This window comes from Mastigoproctus giganteus, chromosome 8 (genome assembly GCF_048544385.1).
Source record: "Mastigoproctus giganteus isolate SK-2022 chromosome 8, ASM4854438v1, whole genome shotgun sequence".
NCBI lineage: Eukaryota > Metazoa > Arthropoda > Arachnida > Uropygi > Thelyphonidae > Mastigoproctus > Mastigoproctus giganteus.
In genome coordinates, this window is record NC_143582.1 from 187,169,494 (window position 1) to 187,191,652 (window position 22,159).

Below are 22,159 nucleotides of genomic sequence, written 5' to 3' on the forward strand. Positions count from 1 at the left end.
TTTTAAACAGTATTCGCGCAAAGAAGCAATAACGCCAAAGGAGTCTCAAAACTTTGATATCTGTTGATTATTATTATTATTGCTGCTCTTATATTATTTCTCCCTGATTGGGGGTTCCACCTTGTGACGGGTATTGCTACCAAGTACACACAGGGCGGTTGTTGTTATGTCTGGTAGTAGTAGTAGTAGTGGCATGTGATGCAAGAAAGCATGTGTATGAGCTTATGCAGCATCAGCCAAAAAAAAAAAATCACACCATTCCCTCCAAATGCCTGTCCAGTTCCTCCTTAAATTTATTCAACCTATCAACTTCCACAACGACAGATGGCAGTTTGTTCCAGCGATTTGAGGTATATAAGGCCTTGAATGGGTTGAGCACGCAGAATTCTGATGGGATCCTTCCACTTGTTCAGATTACGAACCTAAGGGGGCATAAATTCAAATTAGCATTAGCATTAGCATTTAGCATTAGTAGAGGCATTTGATGCAAAAAAGCAAGCTTATTCAGCATCAGCAAAAAAAAAAAAAAAAAAAAAAACCACTTCCACTTCACCCCTCTGTTCGTTCAAAATACCTGTCCAGCTGAGCCTTAAACTTATTTAGGCTATCAACTTCCACGACAAGGGATGGAAGTCTGTTCCATCCCTTGATTTTCTGATTTACTGGCCCACTCTATTTCCCTGTATAGTTTCTTATTATACTCATCAGAGTCATTAGGCCTATAGCACACTCCTACTCTCAATTTTGATGTTCCAATGCTTATGTCACACCAAACTGACTCAACACTGCACTGTCCAGCGATGTCGACTGGCTTCACTTCCTTGGTTTTTATGTGTTTCTTAACTAATAGCATAACTCCTCCCCCCCTTCCTATCCTGTCTATCCTTTCTGTAGACGCTGTACTCCCCAAATTCCAGTTCTGCATCCCTTATATCTGTGTGACACCACGTCTCTGATATCCCAACAATATCTGCCTTTGATGTTTTGAGCAATACCTCAAATTCATCAAATTTATTTACTAAACTCCTAGCATTGGTGTACATGCAAGTATACATGCACCTGTTTCTATTCTTAGCTACCCTAACACAACCCATGTGTTTACTTGTACCGCAATGGCTCCCAGCAGTCTCTGAAATATCATGCATCTTGTTTTTCAGGCTTCTGCTCATTCTAATAGAAGCAGTGCAAGAATCTCTTTCACCTCTGCCAGTGGCTACTGTCAATCTATTGGTCTTTGTCTCCCCCCAAGCTATAAGTTTTCCGACCCACCTAACACTGCCTCGATAGCATCAGCAAATATTCTTGTACCCTTTCTATTTAAGTGTATCCCATCCCTGTAGAAGCAATCTCTCCTGTTAACAAGTACAGTCCAGGCTGAAAAAAATTCTACCCCTTGAGCCTTGCACAATCTTTCCAGGGCCGACAAGGCTCTCATCATATACTCCCTCCTATCGTGTCTGGGCAGAATTGCAGACACTTTCAAATTCAACCTTAATTCTCGGCTTTTGTTCAACCTGTACTTGTTAAGTAATGCTGCCGGTTAAGTAATTAAGAAAAGACAGATGTAGAATAGATGTGCGGAAATTTGCCTTTAGCCAGCGGGTGGTTAATTGCTGGAACAAAATTCCATCTGTCGTTGTGGAAGTTGATAGGTTGAATAAATTTAAGGAGGAACTGGGCAGGCAATTTGGAGGGAATGGTGTGATTTTTTTTTTTTTTTTTTTTGGCTGATGCTGCATAAGCTCATACATTTCCTTTCTTGCATCACATGCCACTACTACTACTAATACTACTAATTAACCACTCGCTGGCTAAAGGCATATTTCCGCACATCTGTTCTACATCTGTCTTTTCTTAATTTGAATTTATGCCCCCTAAGGTTAGTAATCTGAACAAGTGGAAGGATCCCATCAGAATTATTTTATTATTATTATTATTATTATTATTATCAGCCACACGGTACAAGGAAGCCTGAGGCTTATGCTGCACCAGCCAAAAAAAAAAAATTTCTGAATTACCCTGTGAGAGAGAGAGAGGGAGAAGGGAATCACCAAGAAAGGGAAGAATGATGATATCCAGCTCAAGACCCTGGGTGTGCCAAGCCCATACTCACCAGATGTGAGCCCCTGGGGTAATTCAGCGTGCTCAACCTATCCAAGGCCTTATACACCTCAATGAGATCACCGCGCAGGTACCTAGTCTCCAGCCACTGCAATTTGCAGTACTTAAGCCTCTCTTGGTAAGAGGATCCCTTCATTCCCCTCACCAATCTTGTTGCCCTTCTCTGTACACGCTCAAGTAAATCTACATCCTTCCTAAAATGAGGCCTCCAGACCTGTACGCAGTATTCAAAGCGTGGCCTGACCATTGCCTTATACAGAGGGATAATCACCTCATTTTCCCTGCTAGCAAATACCTATATATCATTGACAAAACCCCATGACCTGCCCTGGCAGCCTGTCTGCATTGCTCAGAAAACTTCATATCTGCCTGCACAATTACTCCCAGTTCTTTTTCATTGTCTACCACCTTAAGTGTAGTACCACACAGTTGGTACGTTTCTCTGGGGTTACTTCTACCCATATGCAGTATTTTACATTTGTCGAGGTTAAATTTCAGTTGCCACTTCTTAGCCCATCTGCCCAAATTATCTAGATCCTGTTGCAGTAGCACACTGCCATTATTGTCATTAACAACCCTGTCAACCTTTGTATCATCTGCAAACTTCGACATTAAGCCTGATATACCTTCATCAATATCATTGATAAATATACAAAACAACAGTGGACCCAAAACCGAATCCTCTGGGACTCCAATAATAACATTAGTCCACGAAGAACAGCACCCATTGATTACCACCCTCTGTTTTCTCCCACTTAACCATCCTTTTATCCATTGTAGCAACTTGCCCTTAATACCATTCTGCTCCAATTTATTCAGTAGTCTTTCATGCGCAACAGTGTCAAAAGCTTTCCTGAAATCCAAATAGATGATAACAAAATTATTTTCTGCATCCAGTTCCTTTGTAACCACATCATAATATCCTATCAAATTTGTCAGACAAGAGTTACTGTTGGTCGAGGAACTCTCTGACTATCCTACAGGTGTTCGGGATTGCGACTTTCTGGAGTTCCTTGTAGGTGTTCGCTGGGAGACCTATTGCTGCTAGGCTGTTACGTAGGCTCTTTGGCACCATACCTGTGGGTGACACAATGATCGGGATGGTGGTTACTTGCTGCATATGCCACATCTCTTAGGTCTCCTGTCTGTTCGTGTACTTCCTGATTTTTTTCCCCATGGGTTTTCTGCAGCTTGCCAGTGTTGGGTACCACTATGTCAATCAGATAAGTAGTTTTTATCTTCTTGTCTACAAGGGTTATGTCCAGTTTGTTGTGCAGGATTGTCCTATCCGTTATTATGGCGCGGTCTCAGTAACGTTTGTGGATTAGGGTCTCTAGTACTGCCTGGGGTTCGTACTTGTAGTATGGTACACTTTCTTTGGTCAACTAGTATTTCCTCGCTAACTTCTGATGTATTATCCTGGCTACCTGGTCGTGTCTATGAGTGTACTCAGTCTGGGTGATCAGCTGGCATCCCGCTGTGATGTGCTCTATCGTTTCTGAGGCCAGGTGGCATCGTTGACATGTGTCATCGGACACTCCGGGTTCCCTGGCGATGTATTTTCTATAGTTCCTGTTGTTGATTACCTGGTCTTGGATGATGAGCATCAATACTTCAGTCTCAGGGAAGAGCGTCCCGCTCGTGAGCCATGCATTAGAAGCGGTTTTATCTATGTGACCCTGATGGAGATCATTGTATTGTCTGCCATGGATTATCTTCTCTGCTTATCTTTCTAGCTTCGTTTGTACCTTCTGGTTTGGGGGGTGGGGAACTCCTCGCTTAGGTTGAGTGGGGTATACCGTTTGTCTATCTTCCTTATGGCGTAGTGAAGTGCTGCTGTGTGTTTCTGGAAATAATCCTTCAGGTTAACTATCGCTGTCTTCTGTTGCTCAATGAGGTCTATCAGGCCCCTTCCTCCTTATTCCCGGGCAATTATCAGTCTTTCCACGGCAGCTCTCGTGTGGTGTTGCCGGCTCTTGGTCATCATTGTCCTTGTCTTTCCCATGATATCATCCAGCTCGGTGTTAGTCCAATCTATTACCCCGAAGGAGTATGTGAGCACTGGGACTGCATAGTCCCAGTGCTCACATACTAAATAAACCCAAAAAACTGTTGATGGGACAAAATTTAGAAATCTTAAAATTTGAACTGTAATACAAACCAATTTTAACATCAAATCCAGAAATTTGGTCCGAAATACGACAGAAAAGATCCACACGATAAATAATCTAAATCCCCTAAATTAACGAGATATACCCCAATGCCGTTGCATAAAAAAAAAAAAAAAAACTTTAAAAAACACAATTATTTCACAAGGACGCAAGTGATCGTCTCACATTAGAAATAACGAAAATTTCTGTGTACAGTACCTTATTAGTACCGTACCTTATAGAAATTGTTTTCATTTTTTTTTTTAATTTCAATCAGTTATCATAAAATTTCTTTACATAGTCACTAAAAATAATAGGCAGCTGCGGATCAGTTGGAAACGGATGGCTAATTTCTTTAAGAACCCGATCTTAAAAGTTTTATATGCGGTTTGTTTTTAGATTTTTTAATTAAAAAAGCTATGACCAAATTCTAAATTTAGTCTGTGACCTCCATCTTTTTTTTTTTTTTTTTTTTACTCTCTTCCAGATTGGATTTTCCCTGAGTGGCTTGTGAGTATCACATAGTATGTTAGAAACGTGTCACCTGCTATCTAGGGACGGATTACACTAAGTTTGGCCTTAGATGGCACTCGAAATATTTCTGATATAATATGTGGCATGTCTCGAGGAAACGCTGACCACCACTGGTAGATATTCATGTACACCGAGTTGGCTTTTCATTAGTAACACCTACCTAATACTTCTAGGGGTCACCTTTTGCTAGCTATACAGTCCATGCCCATCTCGACATTGACTCCACAGGTGTTGCAGGGTGAACTTTGGAAGTGTTGCCCCTTCGTTGCAAAAAATGCGCCCTATAGTGCCCGCACATTGTCAGGTGGATGGTCATAGCATCGAAAGATCTTTACCAGTAGGCCCCAAATGTACTCGATTGGGTTCAGATGGGTAAAAAGATGGGCAGTCATGGTAGGATGGAGAATTCATTGTTATGTTCCTGAAACCAATTAGCAATCTGCTGCGCCTTGTGGTGTGACGCATTGTCTAGTTGATAGATGCCAGAGTTGGTTGGATAAACTGTCATCACAAAGAGTTGCACTTGGCTGGTGATGATACAAAGTTAGACGAAGTATATTAATCATTGATAAATACACAAAACAACAGTGGACCAAACACCGAACCCTGTGGGACTCCACTAATAACATTAGTCCAAGAAGAGCAGCACCCATTGATTACCACCCTCTGTCTTCTCCCACTTAACCATCCTTTTATCCATTGTAGCAACTTACCCTTAATACCATTCTGCTCCAATTTGTACAATAGAAAAAAACAATAAAAAAAAAAAAAAGTTTTCCTGAAATCCAAATATATGATATGAAAATTATTTTTTGCATCCAGTTCCTTTGTAACCACATCATAATATCCTATCAAGTTTGTCAGACAAGACTTTCCCTTAACAAACCCATGCTGTGTCTGAATTATTGCTGCAGTCTTATCTAGATGATCCTGCACTGCATCTTTAACCAGTGACTCCATTATTTTACCCGGAACAGAAGTTAAACTAACTGGTCTGTAATTACTTGTGTCACCCTTCGATCCCCCTTTGTGAATTGGGGATACATTTGCACATCTCCAGTCCGTGGGAACCTCCCCTGGGTCCAAGGATGCTCTCATAATTATGGCTGAGGGTTTGCTTAGTTGCTTTGCCGCCTCCTTTAATATAACTGGATAGATCCCATCCACCCCAGGTGCTTTTCTTATGTTTAACTTCAACAATTTCTCCTCCACTTTGCTCTCAGTTATTACAAAATCATTAAGTATCATTGTACAATTTGATAACCTTCTGCCATTTTCAAACCTTAATAACTCCTCATGTGTGAATGTAGATGCAAAATACTCATTCAGTTTGTTTGCTATCTGAGCAGGATCTCAACAGTCGAACCATCGATGTCAAGTGGGCCAATCAGATTCATCCCCTTCATTTTAGAATTTATGTAAGTAAAGAAATCCTTGCTGTTTTTCTTAGCATCTTTTGCCAAGGATTTCTCGTAATCTGCCTTTGCCTGCCTAACCTCCTTTGTGACCTGATTACAGACTAGCTTATATCTGCCATAGGCTTCTGAGTCACTTGATAATTTATATGCATCCTGCACTTTTTTTTTTTTTTTTTTTTTTGGCTGATGCTGCATAAGCCCATACACTTGCTTTCTTGCATCACATGTCACTACTACTACTACATTACACTTTTTAAACTTCTGGCCTTCACAGAGTTCTGTGATACACAGAGTAGACAACGCGGAGATGGGAGAAACCCCTGGGGCCATTAGATATCGAACACTTGACACTTTTGCACCACCGCCTCCAGCCTGCCGAACACCCACAATGCATACAGCTGCCATGGACTCTTGTCTTGGTTTCTCCAAATGCAGATACCCACATCAGCATGATAAGAGTCGGCAAAGGATTTATCAGACTAGGCGACAGATTTCCACATATTGGTGTTCCAGTGTTGGTACTGACTTGCCCATACGAAGCCCAGTATACTGTCTCGCAGTGAGCATGAGTAGCTGTGCAGGCCATCGATTGCCATAGCTTATACGAGCTAATGTCCGATGTAGATATTGGTCTTGTTATTCCTATTTTGTACTGGGTGATTAGCTGGGCCACTGTGTTGCTTGGTGATTAGCTAGGCACTGTGTTACGAAACGAGACACAAGATACTCAGCAAGGGCGTCAACTGCATGGTTGTCCCACATGTGACCTTTGGCTGTTTATTCGACCGCTGTTAAGTCAGTCATAGTAGACTCGTTACACCACAGAACTGGAGCATTTATACATGTTGGCTGTTGTTGAGATATTGGTATCCGCACGTTCAGCAGGCACTACGTCCCTCTCCCCTCGCGGGTAGCCCAGTTGTTAGAATCGCCGAATTCCAGAAAACCTGTGAGGAAAAGATCACGAAGTGCACAGATCTTTGACAGGTAGTCTAAGAAATATGGCATTTGAAACAAGTAATCATCATCCCAATCACGGCATGGTACCAAAGAGCCTACGTAAGATCCTAGCAGCAATAGATATCCCACAGAACAACAAGAAGAAACTACAGAAAGCCTCCATCCTAAACACCTATAGAAAAGTCAGAGAGTTTCTTGATCAATAATAGTAACCAGACATAAGAACCACAAGCACGCACCTGGTGCAAATACCCATCATGGGACAAAAAAAAAAAAAAAAAAAAGAAAAGAAAAGAAAGAAAGAAATTATAATAATAATTACATCAGAAGCTAGCAACGAAATGCCAGTTGATCAAAGAAAGTGTACCGTATTACAAGTACAAACCACAGGCATTATTGAGACCGCAACCTACAAGCTCTACTAGGACCATCCTTAATAAAGGACAATACAATCCCACCCAACACACACAGGATATACAATCCCACCCAACACACACAGGACCCTTGTCGACAAGAAGAAAAAGGCTACCTATCTGACTGACATAGCGTTTCCCAACACTAGCAACCTACAGAAAACACATGAGGAAAAAATCAGGAAATACACAAACCTAAGACAGGAGATCAAAGAGATGTGGCATATGCAATAAGTACGACCATCCCGATCATCATGTCCAGAACCGTGCCAAGGGTGAGGCGAACGAGGCTCCTGCCTCAGATTAAAAACTGAAAGGGACGTCAAAAGAAAGATTAAATAATTGCCAACGTTGCCATGATTAACAATAGGGTGCAATTTTGCATTCTTACCTCGGGTACTAAAATGGCTCGGCCGGCCCTGTTCGTGTCAACTACAGTATGGTGCCAAAGCCCCTATATAACAGCCAGGCAGAAATAGGTCTCCCAGAGAACACCTTCAAGGAACTCCAGATAGTCGCAATCCTGAACACCTGTAGGATAGTCAGAGAGTTCCTCAACCAACAGTAACACTCGACATAACAACAACCATCCTGTGCACTTGGTAGCAATACCCGTGACGAGGTGGAAACCCCAGTCAGGGAGAAATAATATAAGAGCAATAATAATAATAACTTCGCTCGCTAACCCCCAGCCAATATCAAATATACAAAAAAAAAAAAAAAAATGTGTTAACCTGCTCGGCATCATTACTGAAGTCGCTTCGGAAAGTTTCCTTCACATAATCGACCGATTTGCTTACACATGCCGCTCGAGCGGCTTCTTGAAAAGTTTCGTGCACTACTCCGTTCACAGGTCTCACGTCTTCAAAACACCTTAGACGTTTCGCTTCGCGTAACAATAATTTCAAATGAAACCTCTCGACATCTTGCGGTATTCAACCTCGGTTGAGACGCTATTCAACCGAGTGACCACTTTACACATATTTTTACGTCGACGCCATTTATTTTCCATTTATTTCCACGTAAAAGCTATGACGGAGTAAGTCAAATCTTCTACATCCCCCTCGCAATTATACTAATATACTGAAAGCATAACGCACCGATCGAAATCTAATCAGGAAATCACCTGTGTAATTATTTACCTGCGCATTTGTAGTGACGTAATTGCCCCGCCCACTTCTAAACGTCACCCGCATCCCTTTTCTCCCATTGGCTCGAATAAATATCATCAGGAGGAAAATTTTTTTTAATGTATAGAGAAATAATAATCGTTTTAAATCATAATATCAATAGAAAGTGTGGGAGAGGAAAATATCGTTTAGGATCAATTGCAAATTAATTTACATATTGAATTGCTTAACTTCTGGTGAACTGAAATATAGGTATCATATTTCTCTCCCTTTATTCGAAGATTTTTGGATTGCAGCTGCTGCAGTTTCGTAAAGATGCCCTTCCCCAAAGAGCAACCGTAAAATTCAAACCCAAAACCACAACTATTTTAAGCGCCACATGAAGTTACAACTGCTTAATAAAACAGAAGGAAGGGCTACCATACTATATACACTTAACCGTTTCTATCAACTGTACATCGAGTTATCGCTTTTTTTTTTTTTTTTTTTTATCAACAACAGATTTCACCACCTGATACAATCTCCACAGGCCATCCCACTGGGCAATTTGGATGTTTATGCAATATCCGTTCTCTTCTTACATACCAACGGCAAAGTACGCGTTATGCTGTAGATCAGTACGTATAGTGTTTTCTCTAGGATATTTTGCACAAAAACAACCGGGTGCACTGTACCAGAGTAACCTTTAGAATCAAAACCAATTATTTCAGAGCCTCAGCTCATCCAGTGAATTGAACAGTGGCAGAAAAAAACCTGTATCACCAATTCTCAGATGGCAATATATTATTGGCTTATGTTTCTGGTGCTGCTAATATATAACACTGTGATATTATACGCCTATAGATATCGAATACCAGTAGGTAAGGCTTATCTTTTTTTCCCTTTTTTTTTTCTTTTCTTTACTATTATTTCTTTATAGATTTCTCTCTATTTTTACTTTATATCATTTTATAATTTTTGCAAGAAGACTATTAATGTAGGTTGTATTGCCTAAAAATTTTAATTTAATACATTTATCAACACGTAAAATACCGTATATTACTCGAAACAATTTTGTAATATTTATTGTACTATAATTGATAATTTTATGGAAGGATAGCTATTACATTCATAGTGTAATTTATAAATTGGGAAAAAATATATACAGTACTGTATAAATAAAATAATAATAATAATAATACACAAATAAAAAAAAAAATATGTTAAAGCATATTAAGAATAAAAATTGTCTAGAAAATTAGATACAAAGAACAAGTGAAAATACAGCTAAAGCCTATGTATATCTAAATTTAAATTGTTTTAAAGGAAAGATAGTTGCAGAATAGATGTGCGGAAATTTGCCTTTAGCCAGGGGGTAGTTGATTGCTGGAACAAACTTCCATCTGTCGTTGTGGAAGTTGATAGCTTAAATAAATTCAAGGAAGAACTGGACAAACTTTTGGAGTGAATGGATGGGTAAAATGGGAATGTTATTTTATTTTATTTTGTTTTATTTATTTATTTATTATTATTTTATTTTATTTATTTATTTTTTTTTTTTTTTTGCTGATGCTGTATAAGCTTACTTTCTTGCATCATATGCCTTTACTAATGCTAATACCGTACATAAAATCGCATTATAATCGCAAGGTGTCGCTCCATAAAAGGCCCAAAAGAGAAACTATAAACGCTTTGGAGTAACTTGCATTGAATGACGCATCTTTTGGCTTCTGAAATCAAGTTTCAATAAACACCACTGATGAGTCTTACCCACCAAAGAGGCGCTAATATTGTGAAAAATAGCTTTTGACGGAGGCGTGACTTATGAATAACTATAGATGGCGGTTATGATTTTTCTTTATATTATCGTTTCGTGATATTATTAATTGCATAAGTGATGTCATTTTAATTGTGAAACATTCTCATTTGAGGAGTGTGTGTTTGTTACATACACTACTCAAAATTTGTTGCGCCAAAGAAACAGGCTGTGAGACTTCGGTATATTATGTCTGTAAATTGTATGCATGCCATGGTCAATTTGGCTGTTTGCTGGACAAAAACACCAAGTTTCCGGTGATAAAACCATAAACCCTCGCCCGAAACTGACTAACTCAGCCATTTGTGAAGAAGTCCATAAAAATTACTCGCGAATTCAGGATTCGAACTCAGGCGTATTCCACCCAGTGTGGGGAAGATAGCTATTATATCCACTATGCTGCCCAAGGCCTGATCTGAGGACCCAACTCCATGAAAAACCCTCAATATCATGGCCGCGGGGAGCAGTGAATCGGCCGCTAAATTATGTGTACCCTTTGGTCGAGTTAACTATTTTACAGGATGAAAACTCAAGTTTTCAGAATAAAAATTCCGGTGTATCTTTCCCAAAACTGACTGACTACCTTTGCCAACGTGTGGAGAGAACCATAGAATGTCTTGACGTCTGGTGAGTATGGGCTTGGCACACCCAGGGTCCTGAGCTAGATATCATCATTCTTCCCTTTCTTGGTGATTCCTCTCTCTCTCTCTCTCTCTCTCTCTCTCTCTCTCTCTCTCTCTCTCTCTCTCTCTCTCTCTCTCTCTTTCAAAGTGAAAGGGAAATTTATTATTATTATTTTTTTTAATTTTTTTTGGCCGGTGCAGCATAAACCTCAGGCTTCTTTGCACCATATGGCTAATAATAATAATAATAATAATAGAAACGAAACCGGCCTTTTCTCACATTATGGCGAAGAGCAGCCGTTGTGGCCACTCTGCTATTTGCGAGGTTCCGAAGTTTACTTAATTGTATTTCGAACACTGTATATGAAATGGACTTGGTTGCACGTGATTGATATTCGCCCTTTACGGAGCGTGGGAACTAGGTCTAAGGAGAGGGAGAAATGGGAGGAACAAATACGCAATAAGACGAGAAGCGAGAACATAAATCGAGAGTTAGTGTTCTGACAACACAAGGTTAAATATAGTTTATGCGTCCTCCAGTAATATCCGCTGTAAGATATGTGTCTCATCTCCTGGCCTTGTGATTACAGATGTTTTCATCAAATAGAAACTTCTAAACTATGATTAAAAAAATTAGGAAAAAATTGAATCATATATTTAAGATTACTTAAAACGTGAGGAATGGGTGCTAAATTTACAGACATTTAATTATTTATACTTAATTAATAGAAGGAAACCTGGAAGGTAACGACGGAGATGGCAGATGAAATTCATGAATTAGTGGATAGTAAATGGATGACCATTGCACAAAACAGAAGGAACTGGAAAGTTGCTGGTGAAGCCTTTATACTGCAGTGGATTGAAAATGGCTGATGATGAATTAATTAATTTTATAATCTATTAAATTTCTCAATTAAGAAGGTGTAGAGTCATATAACAACATAAAGGAGAAGTTAGGTCTCTGTTAAGCTTCAAGGCAAATACAGCCTTGAGGCGTCAGTATATTGTGCCTTTAATTGCGTGTGTTTTCTTCGATTGGTTTTTCGGTTTGCTGGCCAAAAACCATTCGAACTCGAACATTTTTCATGCGTTGTGAAAAGGAAGGTGATTACAACCGCTGTGCTATCAGCGAGGGCGCTACATATCAGACCAGAAGCAATCTCATAACTTTTTCGCGTGATTAGTGAAAGTCCGCTGAGAAAATCGGAAGATATTCATTATAACGGATTCCGTTTATATCCAAATGCTAAATAAAACGATAAATTTAAGAAAATCTATTGCGTGTAGTCTACTCACTTCTAATTTCCATCCATTATAAAATTTATAATAATGATCTTCATTGCAATCAAATAATATGATAATGAAATAAAATTAGTTGATATGGCGATTCGCGCAAGATGCAGTAAGGGACCCATCTTTACAGCCAGTAAACCAAATATCAGTGCACGTCTCTATATGACAATATTAATTACATATGTCATCAACGCGACTAAGGCTGTGAGGCGTGATTGTGTTCTGTCTTTAAATTGTATATTGTATGATTGGTTTATTTGCGTTACCGGATGAAAAACTCAGGTTTCAGAAGGAGAAAATAGTGCAACCTTCGTCCGATAAAGGACCTAAAAATTAGTCTCTTCTTGACCGGATTTGAACCCAGGTTTTTTCCTCATATCATTTGCAATTACAAATCTGGTAACCACTACTGTTCGCGTGGGCCTCCATCCGTGTATACCTAATAATTTACATTTTCCAACAAATTTTTTAAAATAATTAAGATTAATGTAATTCTTTAATTTTAGCTGTTTTAGACACCGCTTGTAGAAGGATAATGGTCATCTTAACAACTGGAACGCTTAATTTTTTTATTTAGTATAAATAAATTGTCATATTAGAGTTACCGAGAACAACTTCATCCACCATATATATTACATCTCTAAATTTCGTGTATTCTCTTGTCTGTTTATCTGTTTTGTTGGACAAAACAGATTTTCGAGGGATAAAACCATGACATACTCAATTGAGACCGACAAACTCAGCCACGAAGTGAAAAAAAAGTCCATAAAAAAAGTTCATGCCGTTTCAGATATATTTTATGGCATCCCCGCACGAGTTCCTACAAGAATGCCCTTTTGAAACTGCGTGATATCATTACTACGTTACATTACTGCTATTTTATCGCTTTGACTTTTAGCATTAGTAGAGGCATTTGATGCAAGAAAGCAAGCTTATGCAGCATCAGCCAAAAAAAAAAAAAAAAAACCCACTTCCACTTCACCCCTCTGTTCGTTCAAATTACCTGTCCAGCTGAGCCTTAAACTTATTTAGGCTATCAACCTCCACTACAAGGGTTGAAAGTCTGTTCCACCAACCAACCACCCGCTGGCTAAAGGCAAATTTCCGCACGTCTATCCTACATCTGTCTTTCCTCAATTTGAATTTATGCCCTCTCAGGTGATTTTTCTGAGCTAGAGGAAGAATCCCATCAGCATTGAGCATGCTCAAACCATTCAAGGCTTTATACACCTCTATCAGATCACCTCGCTGGTGCCTAGTCTCCAGACACTGTAATTTGCAAAACTTAAGCCTTTCTTCGTAAGAGCACCCCTTTGTTCCATTCACTAATCTTGTTGCCCTTCTCTGTACTCGTTCCAGCAGCTCTACATCCTTCTTGAAATGAGGCCTCCAGACCTGTATACAGTACTCTAGGTGTGGCCTGACCATTGCCTTATACAAGGGAATAATCACTTCCTTATCCCTGCTGGAAAAATTCTTGTATATCATTGACAATACTCCATGAGCTACTCTTGCAGCCCGTCTGCACTGCTCAGAGAACTTCATATCTGCCTGCACAACCACCCCCAAGTCCCTTTCATTCTCTACCACTGTCAGTGTAGTACCACAGAGTTGATACGTTGCTCTGGGGTTGCTGTTTCCCATGTGTAGTACTTTACATTTGTCAATGTTAAACTTCATTTGCCACCTCTCAGCCCATCTGCTCAACCTTTCCAGATCCTGTTGCAGTAGCATAGTGTCAGTAGTGTCCTTGACAACACTGCCAACCTTTGTATCGTCTGCAAACTTGGACATTAAGCTTGATATACCATAATCAATATCATTTATAAATACAGAAAACAATAATGGACCCAACACTCAGCCTTGAGCGACTCCACTAATAACATTAGTCCACGATGAGCAGTGTCCATTGATTACCACTCTCTGTCTTCTCCCCCTCAACCACCCCTTTATCCATAGCAGCAATTTGCCTCCAATGTCACACTGCTCCAATCTGTGTAGCAGTCTTCCATGTGCAACAGTATCAAAAGCCTTTCTAAGATCCAAGTATATAATATCAAAGCTATTCCCTGCATCCAGTTCTTTTGTGACTGCATCATAGTATCCAATCAAATTGGTCAGGCAAGACTTCCCCTTAACAAAACCATGCTGTGTCCGAGCTATAACTGAAGTCTTGTCTAAATGATTCTGCAGTGCTTCTTTAACCAGTGCCTCCATTAATTTTCCTGGAACAGAAGTTAAGCTCACAGGTCTATAATTACTTGTGTCAGCCTTTGATCCTCCTTTGTGAATTGGGGTCACATTTGCACATTTCCAGTCTATGGGTACCTCCCCTGAATCCAAGGAAGCTCTCATAATTATGGCTAAGGGTTTGCTTACTTCCTTTGCTGCCTCCTTTAATATAACTGGATAGATCCCATCCACCCCGGGTGCCTTTCTTGTGTTTATCTTCAACAGTTTCTCCTCCACTTTACTCCCAGTTATTTCAAGATTCTGTAGCTTACTGCTAGAGTTGAATACACCTCTGGCATTCCCCTCGCTGAATAACTCCTCATGTGTGAATGTCGATGTAAAATATTCATTTAGTTTGTTAGCTACCTGAGCAGGATCATCAACAGTTGACCCATCAATATCAAGTGGACCAATCTAATTCATCCCCTTCCTTCTAGAGTTTACATAAGTAAAGAACTCTTTGCTGTTTTTCTTTGCATCCCTTGCCAAGGATTTCTCGTAATCTGCCTTCGCCTGCCTAACCTCCTTTGTAACTTGGTTGCATATCAACTTGTATCTATCATAGGCTTTTGTGTCATGTGTTAATTTGTAAGTATCCCATGCATTTTTCTTCTCTGCCATATGCCTCATTAGTTCATCTGACATCCATTTTGGCCTAAACCTTGAACAATATTTCTTAGTTGGTATGTAAAGCCTAGTAGCTTCCAAGATAAGTTCTTTGAATGCTTCCCATTTTGAATTTGCTGTTGGTAACATCATCAGTTGGTCCCACTGTATAGAATTTAAATACTGTCTCAGTCCATCGTAGTCGCCTTTACGGAAGCAATAACCCTTCCCTTTACCCCTAATGGTAGTTACCTCTTTGAGTAAATCCCACTTCAGCACACTGTGATCACTGCCACCTAGTGGTTCATTTATCTGCAGATTCTTGATGCATGAAGAATCACTGCTGATAATCAAATCAAGAGTATTACTCCCTCTAGTTGCCTCCCGAACATGCTGATGTAGAACACAATCATCCAATAAATCCACAAAAGCCTTGCTAGTGTGTGAGTGACCAACCCACAAATTCCAGTCAATATCTGGGAAATTAAAATCCCCCATTATAAGACTCTCTGATTTACTGGCCCACTCTATTTCCCTGTACAGTTTCTTATTATACTCATCAGAGTCATTAGGCCTATAGCACACTCCTACTCTCAATTTTGATCTCCCAATGCTTATGTCACACCAAACTGACTCAACACTGCACTGTCCAGCGATGTCGACTCTTCCTTGGTTTTTATGTGTTTCTTAACTAATAGCATAACCCCTCCCCCCCCCTTCCTATCCTGTCTATCCTTTCTGTAGACGCTGTACTCCCCAAATTGCAGTTCTGCATCCCTTATATCTGTGTGACACCACGTCTCTGATATCCCAACAATATCTGCCTTTGATGTTTTGAACAATACCTCAAATTCATCAAATTTATTTACTAAACTCCTAGCATTGGTGTACACGCAAGTATACCTGCACCTGTTTCTATTCTTAACTACCCTAACACAACCCATGTGTTTACTTGTACCGCAATGGCTCCCAGCAGTCTCTGAAATATCATGCATCTTGTTTTTCAGGCTTCTGCTCATTCTAATAGAAGCAGTGCAAGAATCTCTTTCACCTCTGCCAGTGGCTACTGTCAATCTATTGGTCTTTGTCTCCCCCCCAAGCTAGCAGTTTTCCGACCCACCTAATACTGCCTCCATAGCATCAGCAAATATTCTTGCACCCTTTCTATTTAAGTGTATCCCATCCCTGTAGAAGCAATCTCTCCTGTTAACGAGTACAGTCCAGGCTGAAAAAAATTCTACCCCTTGAGCCTTGCACAATCTTTCCAGGGCCGAATTGATCGACAAGGCTCTCATCATATACTCCCTCCTATCGTGTCTGGGCAGAATTGCAGACACTTTCAAATTCAACCCTAATTCTCTGCTTTTGTTCAACAGTGACCTGTACTTGTTAAGTAATTCTGCCGGTCTCCTACTCTTAATATTATTAGTGCCAACGTGTACAACTATATCACCTTTTGTGCCCTTAAAAGATGATATTCGCTCTACAACGTCATCAACCTTTGCCCCTGGCAGACATACCCTGGTCCTGTTCCACCTATCCTTTTTACAAAGCATGTTCCCCGTTTCCCTGACAATAGAGTCACCAACAACTACTAGTTCCTTCGGGACCAGCGCATTCTGCCTTGGGGGTTGTCTCTGTGTCACGCGATGCCAAAGTGCAAGCTCTGGCGTTGATGTGGGCAGCTGAGAGCTTGATGGGCCCCTCAATTTAGTTTCTTCGAGGGCATCCACCCTGTCCTTCAAGCTCTCATATAGGCCCACAAGAACGCTGAGTTGTTGCCTAATATCGATACACTCCTTGCATCGCGCACACACAAAGACATCCCAAACTTGCACTACCAGATGCTAGCATACGAAGTGTTAGGCTTTTCATACTGAGAGTTATTCGGCATAAATCATTACACATGGGATGGTCATAAGTCAGTGATCACTGAGAGTATATTCATAAGTGCATATTGTCTTTGTCATGTCCATCGTCTGTCTGTCCCTCCATATGTAATAATTCGCTCCCAATAGACAGATTTATATTTGTTTCTTTTAGAAAGATTTGTTGAGCCATCCAAATTTCGTTTAAATCGGGCAAATAAAAATCGAGCAATTATTATTACATATTTCCCCCCCCATACATATCACATATATGGCAACAAATGCTATACATATGCTACATATTGCAGCTGAAGCATTCGGCGGATTTTGTGCGAAAAAAAAATAAATACAATATTTAGCTCTTTTAGTGTTCTGACAACACAAAGTTAAATATACAGTAATTACTTTTTTTCTTTTTCATGAATATCACATAGGCTATCCATATACCACATATTTTAAATGAATATTATACTTGTTGGTGTGCACTAATTAGAGGATTTAATGGACAATATAGCGGATGTGCAGAAACAAAATGATTTTGGTTCTCAGTTCGCGCATAAAAGTTGTTGCGGTGTTTCAGTAAGTCATGTTTTTGTTCTCAGTTCACTAAATACATAAATCATGAATCTTGTTGCTTATTATATTAATCACAGCAGAAATGTTAAATATGATTTTAATAACAATTAAAATATTGTTATATTTCAATTGTTATTAAAATCTAGGAAGAAATATGAAACTGCGGAGAGCGTTGACAGCACACTACGACTATTTAGTTTTTTTAAATCACAGAGAAATACATATTGTATTTCACTCGCTGTGACTGCAAAGTACTACACAACCTAAATATTAGATTAGACTACCAGGATGTGCAGTGAAGGGAAATCAGTTACTTTTATATATTTGTGGTTAACAATATGTAACTAATTGGTAATAGGATAATTAGTTATTTAATTTTCACTTCTATTAACTATATAAAAAGAAAAAATGAATTAATTTAAGAAATAAAAATCTAACTCACTTTTAAAGTAATATTTCTGTGCACCTTTTCTTCATAATTCTGAAGAAAGAAAACATAACAGCGTGTGCCAAGTTGGCATTAGCATTAACATTAGTTGAGGCATATGATTCAAGAAAGCAAGCTTATACAGCATCAGCTAAAAAAAAAAACAAAAAAAAAACCTCTTCCCATTTCATCCATCCGGCCAATCCAAATATTTGTCTAGTTCAGCCTTAAATTTATTTAAGCTATCAACTTCCAAACACAGATGGAAGTCTGTTCCAGCAATCTACTACCCGCTGGCTAAAGGCAAACTTCCGCACAATCTATTCTACAACTGTCTTTCTTCAACTTGAATCTATGCCCTCTAGGGTTCTTAATCTGAGGAAGCAGAAGTATCCCATCAGCATTGAACCTGCTCAAACCATTCAAGGCCTTATACATCTCAATCAGATCACCTCGCAGGTGATCTGATTGAGGTTGCATTATCCCCTCTTGCATATGAGAGATTAAATGCAACTTTGGCACTCTTCAACTTGCAATCGAAGGACAAGTAAATATACCACAGCAAGACTGGATCTAGTGGCGTAGCGATGGGAGCTGGAGCGGTAAGAGAGAATCTGCCACAGGGCATCAGATGACAGTATGCCTTCGCATGCTTTGATTAAAAACTATACCATCATACGCCAAGCATGCTGTAAGTAAATTAAAATGTGTAGCAGTGGAAACTGCAAACATGACTTTTACTTACGTAGTTTATCATTTAATGCTGCTGATATAATAAACTGATAAAAGCACAGCACGTGTGAGCGGCGCCATCTACTAGTTTCTTGTTTGGTCCAAATAATGAACCAAATATATCCATCACTAGACAGCATACTCATTTCCTTAAAAATGAGCTTCGACAAAAAGCTCATTTTTAATAAACATCTAAATCTCATTTCAGTACGAACGCAAAATTTGAAATGGAGGGCAAGGCAACACCTGTTACATATCGATGTCTATTACATAACCAAGCGCTATATCACAAAGCATATCCTCGAACAACTCACGGTTACTCATTGATGTACTCTGATCATTTTGCCATATCCACTCTACAAATGTGTCTGGCTGTTTGTAATTGCCACTTCACTAACGAAGAAATTACAGGACTTCAGTGAATATTATACTGATTTATACTGTACGTTGCGCATATAAAACCTTTTGTTTTTCTTGCTATTAACATTTTGGCTACCTTAAGATCTGTAAATATTTAAGTAGTTTCTGTAAATTGAAACATGATTAAGGAACTGTTCGCTTGAGATGGTCCATGAAGCCCTCTTCCCTCTGTTCTTTTTTGTAATTCTTTTAACTCTTAATTGATGGTTGTTCTTTTCTGCTGATTAAGCTCTTCTCATCCTTTCACTGTTATTCACCTTTCTGTTATTATCGGTACGTTAATATTTAATATAGGCCGCCGTAGCCTGGTGGTCAGGCGCGCGGGTGCATAAGTACACGTGCCTTGAGTGCCCGGGGTACAAGCCCGTGACTACTGAATACGGTGCTGTTTCTTGTATTCTATCTATCTTGTGAACTCCTCTGACCGTTTGGTCGTCCCGGAGTATAAACAGAAAATGTATTTATTTATTTAGCTCTACACTCATTGATCGATGAATTATGACCACCCATCCGAAATGGACTATGCGTGTAGCTTGCAGTATAAAAGCTGAACAGCTTCGTATTGTACAGCAGTCTTGAAGAAGCAGCAGTTATGAGCAGTCATGCTCCTTTGATGTTTTAAAGCAGCATGATTGCGGTTGCTTGTGTGTCGGGTGCCTCCATATCGGAAACGGCGTCTTGTTGGTTGTTTACGGCCGACTGTGGTTATTGTGCACAAAGAATGATGTCAAACGGGTCAAACTACCTTACTCCGGCAGAGCTGTAAAGGATTACGCAAGGTGGATGCTCGTGGTGCGCGAAGGATGCAGCGCGTTGTACGAGCTCAACAGCATGTAACTGTGCAACTGTTGACATTGTAATATATGGGGAATGCAAGAAAAATATCCAAAATTGGTCACTCAAACGCATCGGGTTTTACAGTAGATGACTCAATAGGCATCACTGTTGATCATTGTCGACCGAATGCTGTAGTGTCAACAACAAGCTGGTTGGACACTGGAGGACTGGAAACGAGTTTGCTGGTTGGATGTATCCAAATATTAGGTGCATCACGCCGACAGACGCCTTCGTATGTGATGGCAGCAACATGAGCCCATGGACTCATTGTGCATGGTGCCCACTGTCCAGGTAGGTGGCGGTGGTTGCTTAATATGGGGAATATTTTTCTGGCAAGAACTAGGAGCCCTAGTGCGTATAGACGAATATCTAACAGCAGCTCTTGTCTGCGCCGCGAGTAGCACAGTGGTTTCGTTATTGTCCTCCCCCACCAGGTGAAGAAGGCTCGGTTCGAATCGCGTCAATGATGTGAGGAACTTTTATGGACTTTTTTCATTCCGTGAATAAGTTAGTCGGTCTCAGACGTAGAGAGAAAGTTCTCCCCACCCCCAAGAAACTCGGGTTTTTCGTCCAGCAAAACAGACAAATCGACCATAGAACACACACAATTTACAAACATAAGACACACGGCATGATAGATGAATTAATATTCGGGTGTCCTAAAATGGTAATTTATTTAACAGCAGCTCTCAGGTGACCATTTGCACCCTTCCATGTTGAATGTTTTCTGGATAGAAACGGGATTTTGCAAGACGATAATGTGCCATATCATTGGGCATGCACTGTGCACAGGTGGTTCGAAGAACACAGTGAAGATATCACCCATCCTGATTGGTCTCCAAATTCGCCTAACCTCAATCCAAGTGAATACCTGTGGGACGTTTAGAACGGGAATTGGGGCATATAGACACGCAATCGTCATCTATTCCAACTGTGGAAAGCTTTGCAGGTCCCTGTGGACGTCTTCAGATCTAGTGGAGTCAATGTCTAGGCGAATAGCGGTGCGAACGGTGGCCCAACACGATTTTAGGTAAGTTGTTCATAATTCAGTGATCACTGAGTGTATATGTGAACTCCTGACCCGATTATTCGAGCTGTGATATATGACTAAACTGAATGGAAATGGACAAATTACCTAGACAAACTGACCTGACATAAATGACCAACAAAATAAATACTTCTAATGAAAGGCAACTGAAAAATAACATCACCCAACTTGACAACCCGGGACTTGAAACTGTTAGCTCATGGACACTGACATGGACCTTTTAAATGCATGCCATGGAACACTGACCAGAAATTGACAAACCATATGGACGAACTGACAAAATAATGATGCTTTCAATGAGAGACACGGATAAATTGACAAACCATATGGACGAACTGACAAAATAATGATGCTTTCAATGAGAGACACGGATAAACAGCTAACTGTGACTTAGTCCTATTAGAGTCAGTTAAACTGGACCTGACCTCTCCGGACAATGGCCATTATAGGAAGACCCAAAAAACACCCAGAGGAGGCAAAATAACACCAAAGCTCAAGAAACACCTGGAGGTTGCAAAATAACACCACATGCCAGCTTCCTGAAAGTACTTCTTGTCTGGGTTAATGGATCCATTACCTGACAGTGAGTGTTGACATTGGCGACCTGAACGGGGGCGCTCTTGTCCAGTTCACTTTTAATCCCCATCCCCTGGGCAGGGGAGGGGACGGTTTTCCATCCCACCCACTGCTCCCCTCTTTTATTTATCCTGGTGGGGTTTGTCCCCACTGATTAGGTTGGGGTTGTCTTCCCTATCATCCCCATGTTTCACCTATCCCCCCTCCTTCAGACTCTATTCCTACTCTAACTTGTCTCGCATTTTTTTTTTACTTTATCTATTTATTTTATATTTTTTATTATATTATTATTATATTTTTATTTATTTATTCTTTTTTAGGCCCTTGCCTCTGAAATCTTCGGAAATTAGGTGGCAGGGCCCGCCAGAGTACTTTAGCGATCCCTCTACTGCCTGACCTG

At 40.0% G+C, this 22,159-nt stretch overlaps 1 protein-coding gene across 1 annotated transcript in view; it reads left to right on the top strand.

Moving 5' to 3' along the window:
* Nucleotides 1-9,495: 9,495 nt before the first annotated feature.
* The window catches only part of LOC150082073 (glutamate receptor 1-like), a 60,831-nt gene continuing 48,167 nt past the window's right edge, over nucleotides 9,496-22,159 (top strand). Inside the window, exon 1 of the mRNA XM_090380421.1 lies at nucleotides 9,496-9,586. The gene's annotated coding sequence lies outside the window, so the exon portion shown is untranslated. The remainder of the gene's footprint in view (nucleotides 9,587-22,159) is intronic.